General features: G+C 34.3%; 1 pseudogene; it reads right to left on the reverse strand.

The window, feature by feature from the left end:
• Positions 1–2557: 2557 nt before the first annotated feature.
• On the reverse strand, positions 2558–6702 carry LOC110744128 (annotated as a pseudogene).
• Between the last annotated feature and the right edge of the window lie 1106 nt (positions 6703–7808).

Consider the following 7808-nt stretch of genomic DNA (forward strand, 5'->3'; position numbering starts at 1 on the left):
ATTGTATAATCGTAATACAAGTGAGATTTTATGAGGTTGAGACTACAGTGAATGTCATAAGGAGTTGGATTCTGAATGTAATGAGGAGGGTTGTACGGGAGTTGCGTGTAGAATTGAGTATTTTATAATAGAGAGGTTGTGGGGTGTGAGGGAAAGATGGTAGTTAAGGATAAAGCCACAGGTTTTTGCCGAAGTGTCTGTAGAAGGATGGAGTTGCTATTAATTGAGATATGGGAGACTGGACGGAGCAGATTTTGGCGGACATACATTAGGAAGTCCAGCACGTGAAAATTTCCACTCTATAAAGTGGGTACTATATGGCTTGCACAGTTCCAAGTGATAGGTGCATGAGCATGAACAAAGCGTAGTTCCAGTCCCCCAAGGAGTTAACAGTTAGGTGGGCCAATTAATAAACCAGACTGGGGTTGCTCCAGCCCTAAAGGAATTGTCTAGGAAGGGTTTATGCCTAACTTCTAGAACATCATCAAATCTTGGAATACTAAAATGTAAAGAGTAAACTATAGAGTTAAATCTCAAACTAACTAGACCTCTTGACCCAATCGGTAGCATACTGATGAAGCTAATACAATCATTACTAATATTAAATAACAAGATAGTATAACATGAAACTATGTACTAAATATTCCCAATGGTTTTGTATCTTTATTTTATATATTTAAGTATTAGTGCAAGCTAAAACGATCATTTCCCAAAATGTTTAAATAAATGCACCATGCAAAATAAACATAATAATAAGTGAAATTAATACTTTGAGAAAATATTATATTCTTTTGATGTTGATTAAGCTCAGCAACCACGTCCATATTTTCTGAGGATGTTAGATTGAATGAAATATTGGTTTGACAACAATTACTGTCTTCTAGACCAAAATATTTTCTTTTGATTATGGAAGAAATTGAATGTTATAATAAACATTTCAGAATATAAAGAAAAACACAAAGAATAGCAAAATAGTAAAAAAATAATAATAATAATAATCCCCTTTTTCAGGGTTAAACACTGTTAACTGCTAACATTTTGGTATTCGTCCTAAGACAACATTAAAAAAACGCATATTTTAAGATAAATGTAAACATACACATTTACATTAACATTTACCAATTTCCCTCAGAAAGGATTTGGGAGAAAAGAAAGATTGATCTGTTTACAAGTTATAATAACAAGTCTTAGTTAAGGCAAAAATAAACATTCTAAAATAAAAGAATGCTATGGTCAAAAACACATTGTAGAGGAAAGCATATCTTTAAGATCAAAAGTTGATAATTCAGTGAAGAAAAGATTCACTATAGTAATATTTTTTTTCTACAAACTTTTGGGCACACCTACATCAAGTGAAATTTAAATTCAGTGTTTTATATAGGTCTTATCAGCATTGACTTTTTACATTGCAAGATCTTAGGATGCATGCTTTACATTGATAACAGCCATTTTCATCTAATTAAATTGTCATGATTTTATACCTGTATATATGCATGTATGTGTTTATATATTATGTATATATTCACATATTCACATGTTGACTACTTTATTCAGTCACTGGTTAATAGTAAGCAAAGGGTGACATAAGAAAATGCTTATTACAGTGAACATTATATAAAGCTTAACATGAGCTAGCACTATTCTAAGTGCTTCCTTACTTATCAACTAGCATCAACCTCACAACACCTCATTGAGCTAAGTACTATTAAGGTCTGAGCTAACTACAAAAGTACTAAGTACTATTGTTCCACCACTTTACTGATGAGAAGAAACAAGTAACAGAGAGGTAGAATACCCTATTTTTGCTTACTCTAGGTAACGCTGATGTGAAGTGGCACTGGGTTACACACCCTGGCTATTGGGCTCAAAATTTGTGCCCTTAACAGCTGTATTCTACAGCTTTGTGAACAATCATCCAGTCAGTTTCTGCTTTTCTAGATATATAGCTATTTAAAAAATTATTTTGGATAAATATACGTAATTGTGAATAATCACTATTACTTTTAATTTAAAAATTTAGATGTTTAGCCTGAATGTTCTCTGTGAACTTTTTCTCAGGCAATTTATATTTACCAATTGCATTTTACAATTATTCAGCCAATTTACATTTCTAATTTTTTTCCTAAGATCACAGAAACTTTTCTTAGACTCAGCACCTCCCATTATTTTCCAGTATTTTTATATATATATATATATATGTGATTTTTTCCCTCAGGCTTGAAAAAATAGTTTATTTGTAATTCAGCTTTTCTGGTAGCAATGAACAAGTCCCTACACTAGTTGGCCTGGTTCTATTGTTTCTTAGGGGACTACTATGTGCCTACACTGTACTTGATATTTAAATAAATCAATGACATGGATCTTTCCCTGGAAGAATTTATAGTCTAATTGAAAAGTAGACACTATATCCTTCACAAACAAAACTGCCATATCAGCGTTTCTTGGCTTTCTATCACCATGAAAAACATGGTGCAATTTCTCCTGGCCATACACTCCAATGAATAAACACTGTGGGTGATGTACAACTCATGTTTATTCACTAAAAAACATGACATTCTTTTTTTTTCAATTTGAGAGCAGGTACTGTTTCTTAACTGACCAGCTTAGAAAAATAATCATGGTAGACACCTTAGTTCATTCTTCTAAAAAACCTGTTGATCTGGTCCTCTCTGTTGCCAGCATCTCCACCTTCTACAAAATGGGTGGTCTTTTTCTTCATTCCGCCTCGTGGAGAAGATAATTCAAAGGGCCACAGAAAGTTATTTGCTTCTTTGAAGTGCTTTCCAACAGTATAGATCTCATGAATCAGATCCTCCATGCATATGATGCCATATTTACCAAGAGATCGAGCAATCCAAACGTTGTCTGTCAAAGCAATTCTCTTCCTATTGATTTTGTCATAACCACACTTGTAGATTCGTTCATTTACTGACTTCAGAGTTGGGTACCCCCATACAATATATGGTTCTACGATCCTCAGCATGTTAACTGAAGCTTTGTTGAGCTTCACAAAAGTTCCACTGAAGATTTGACGAAGGCGAAGAAGCTGCAACACCTTTCGGACATTTTGGCCACACCGTTGATACCCATGATCCTGACAACAAACACTGATTTGGGTTCTGCAGGTATATAGAAGTTGCCAACTTTTCTTGCCATCCTCACCATTCAAATTTCGCTGTACATCTGCCTATATTTCTTGTGATAGTGCTTCGCTTTTTCACAGATAAGCTTCCTCCTTGCCTTTCGAAGCATCTTTTGGACAAACTTTTCTCAGGTGCTTGATCTTCGGCTCTGCGAAATTCCTTCGCTTTTACTTAAGGATTTCTGGCACAGCAGGAACATTCTTTTTCTTCTCTTCAACGCCTAACACCTTCTACGGTTCCAGCCAGAAAAGAGTTTTTTTTTGTTTTTTGTTTTTTGACATGGAGTCTCGCTCAGCCGCCCCCAGGCTGGAGTGCAGTGGCGCCATCTTGGCTCACTGCAACCACCATCTCCCGGGTTCAAGTGATTCTCCCGGCTCAACCTCCCGAGTAGCTGGGATTATAGGAGTAGCTGAGATTCAGGTCCCGGTCATGTCTGGCTAATTTTTGTATTTTAGTAGAGTCAGGGTTTCACCATGTTGGCCAGGCTGCTCTTGAACTCCTGACCTCAGGTGATCCACCTGCCTCGGCCTCCCAGAGTTCTGGGATTACAGGCGTGAGCCACCGGGCCCGGCCTTTTTTAAAAATAATAAAGTTATCATATGACCAAATGGGAGCATTGTCAGTACAGAAATAGATTCAGATCTCTCATAGATTTTTCTTCTTAAAGTGTATCATGTTAAGGTTTCTTGATTTTTGTCATTAGTAACAAATTATTTACAACTATTGACCTTTCAATTTAAAATAACTTTTTGCATCTTATATAGTTTTTGAGGGCTTGTGTAGTTATGGAAGAGTTTACTGAGAAGATGAACCTTGAAGGATGTGTATTATTGACTGAAAAGATATCTTTAAGTTACTATGGCTTATCTTTTACTTAAATAAATTAATCTTCTTGAAATCTGTTGTTTTCTTGAGCAACAACAAAACAATACAAACTGCATTCAAGTTCACTGAGAGGATCCATTGGACTGGTTGTGTAGCTCCATAACCAAAATTGTATTGTATTAAATTTGTGTTTTATGGTTTAACTGGAATGCCTAGAATCAAATTTAGTTCTTCTAATGAGGTCTCATATCTAATTGGACAATATATTGGTCTTTATTTTTGCTACAAAATAATGGAAAAATGTATGTCCTCTGTTCCACTTCCCATATCTTATCTATCAGCATCTACAAAGGTTCTCACTCTCTATTGACAAGTAATTATTGGCCACCAAAAAAAACAATTTTAGGATAGTTTTCATGAAGAAACACTTATTTTAAAAAGAGGTAAATAGTTAAAACATTTTATCAATTCTAACTATCCCGGCTTTTAACTAAGACGTTTGTTTATATTATAAAACAAGCATTTGCAAATTACAAATTTCTAGAAAAAAAAATTATCTTTTCTAATGAAAGAAAATATTTTGAATGATGAAAATAGCAAGTAGAGAAGCATATCTACAGATTTCATATCTATACTGTGGTTTTCTTATATTTTGCAATGTATAGTCAAACACAAATTAGAAAACCAGCTGGATATGGTCCAAAGATTTTTTTTCTACAATAACCTAAAACCTGATTCTGAAATCTTTCACTGATAATTACACTTGTGTTTAAGGCAGTGTTTCCCTGTTGCTTAGTGATATGGTTTGGCTGTGTCCCCACCCAAATCTCATTTTGAATTGTAGTTCCCATAGTCCCCATGAGTTCTAGGAGAGACCCAGTGGGAGGTAATTGAATAGTGGAGGCAGTTCCCCTATGCTGCTGTTCTCATAATAGTGAGTCAGTTCTCAGAAGATCTGATGGTTTTATAAGGAGATTTTCCCTCTTTTGCTTGGTACTTCTTCTTGCTTCCACCATGTGAGGAAGAACGTGTTTGTTTCCCCTTCCTCCATGATTGTAAGTTTTCTGAGGCCTTCCCAGCCATGCTGAACTGTGAGTCAATTAAACCTCTTCCTTTTATAAATTTCCCAGGCTCGGGTATATCCTTATTAGCAGTGTGAGAATGGACTAATACATTTGGTCCTCATGGCATATTTTTTAATCTAGAATTTTCCATGGACTTTAAAGAATGCTAACCAAGCTAACAATGTTTCATACAGTACATTCATCACAATGGCTCAACAGTACTGTACTCTGTACTGTCATATCCAGGGCACCATTCACTAGGTTGAACTTCAGCTCAAAGACCTTGTTTGAATTGTTACTAACTTGCCTGGTCCTTAGGAGGCAATCATCGAATCTTTCTTCCTGTGGGGGCTCAATGTTATATAACCCTCCTATCTCTTATTCTCAATTGGTTATACCTTTCTTCTCAGCAACTCTTATGACCTGTTTGGCCCAATACTATAATATTCTTATATTTTCTGCAGCTGTAGTAAAAGTACATTCTAAACATTGATCAATTTGGCAGCATATTTATTAAATATTATAGCCTTTGAAAGGTGTAACATGGGGAATATGATGTTTCCTTAAACAGTTAGTTTTGTGGACAATTAGAGTTCACCCTATAAACATATCCAGTCCAAATATATTTTGAATATCCCTCATAAGTCTATTTTTTAATGTCCTAATTAAGTTTTCATTTTACCCAGTTTACGTTTTCCCCAGTGTTGAAATGTAAAGACCAGATGAAAGATTATTTTGTGGCTAATACTACCAACATTTATAAATTTGTGATACAAAGATCTGAATCCTAATTTAATAGAAAATAAGCCCTTGATCTTGGTGCTATGCTAGGCAAGAATCCAGTATCAAAATTTATGTAGGCCTGTGTAAATGATTTGAGGATAATAAAACACAGTTTCAAATTTTCATGAGAGTCATAGGAAAACAACAAGAACAAAAGATTTTTATAATGTTTAATGGTCCTCCTTATATGATGATATCCAAAATCAATATTATCTTTTCATTATTAATGCAGAATATATATCATTAAACTAATGAAATAATGCAATTATTGAAGAATGTTTTATTCCTCCAAGTCTCTGACCTTATGTTTTCATTGGCAATGAGTAACATAGTAGTTTCAAGTACCTCCATGATAATGAGAAAGTATACTACAGTTGTTGGTTAATGTACTTCAATTCATCTCAATAAATAGTTTTCAAGTATCTCTCACATACAATCTAGGTATATTAGATTACACAGAATAAAATGCTGGATAAAATCAAACTTTCCCCTCTAGGACTTAACACTATTCTAAAGACTGTAGGCCTAGGTAGTAGAACAAAGTTAGAATGTATCCTGTCTGTATTTATAGCTAAATTTCATATGCTTAATCTAAAATTGAACTTCTACTTATACATCAATCATGATTATGTAAGATAATATAAATTTTGGTTGTATCAATGATGATATATGAAAATACAAATCTTTCATGATTTCATGAAGATAATAGTTAATCTCCCCGAGAGAAGCAGGGTTGCCTTCATGAAGGTAAAGGCATTTAGGGTAGACGTTTGAAAAGGATTTCCCATTATGGAAAAATATAGCAAGAACAAAAGAAATAGAAGTGGGAAAGTATGGCATCTTACCATATAAGTAGTTATATTTTCCTAGAGATGATAGTACATAAACAGAGCAATGAAACAAAAAACAAAAAAAAAAAAAAAGAGAAAGAGTTTAAAGTTATGTGAAAGAAATATTGCTTTATTATTGAATTTAAACTTGGAAACAAAATTGGTATTTAATTCCATAGAATACAGACACCAAATTAGGTTTGAAAAGGGAAATGCTAGAATTAGAGTTGGGTTTAGAAACAAAATTAGTCTTGTAATAGTAACTATGCTCTTCTAGATTGAGGCAGTATGGTCATGGAGGAGAACTGCCAAGAGATTATTTTAATGATCCAGAAGATAAATAATGAAGGCTTAAACTAGCCTTATGTCGGTAGGACTGAAAAGAAAGGAATAGATTTTTATAAATAAAATAGGTGGAATCTATAGACATGTACCTAAATGTTGTAAGGCAAGATAGAATGAAGACTTAAAGATAAACATGAGGCACTTAATAGTATGTAACTGAGAGAATTCTGCTACTATTACAGAACCTAGGAAGTCAGGTGCAGAAACAGGTTGTAGGAACAAGATTGGCCCAGTTGATTTTAAGGGCTGACAAGTATCCAAGAAGAATTGCAATGTAAACTTTTAGAAATGCAGACGCTGATGCTATGGGGAGAGATAAGTGCAAGCAGTTAGATTCAGGAGTCACCTCCACAAGGGTCTCCTGTTGGGCATCTACCTGCTTACTGCCAAGCCTAGATTCAGTATTCGAAAAAAAACTCCCTCTGTCGGTGAATTTATTACAGAGCACCCCACTTATTTTCTTAGTGAAGTTTTAGCTATGATTTAAAACAGAAATTCCAATATCTCTGTTAGTTTGGTGAATGTTGCAGTATCTTTGTCAACAGTCTTAAAATAGGGAAAATACTACCCTTTCCTCAAATTGTTAGAAGCTCAGGAGATTGCATGAATCTCAGGAACATGTTTTCAGTCCCTGTGCTTACCCCACTAGCACAAGTAGCATGATTCTGAGTAGGTTGTTTCAGCTCCTTTTTAATTTATAAAATTGAGTAGTAGAGTAATAATTTCTACCTTGCCTACCTCATAAATGTGCATTATTATGAAATAAGACAAGATTAAGGCAATGATCAAATGTAAGGAGTGATTATTGAGTTCTTCCT

This window comes from Papio anubis, chromosome 1 (genome assembly GCF_008728515.1).
Source record: "Papio anubis isolate 15944 chromosome 1, Panubis1.0, whole genome shotgun sequence".
Classification (NCBI taxonomy): Eukaryota; Metazoa; Chordata; class Mammalia; order Primates; family Cercopithecidae; genus Papio; species Papio anubis.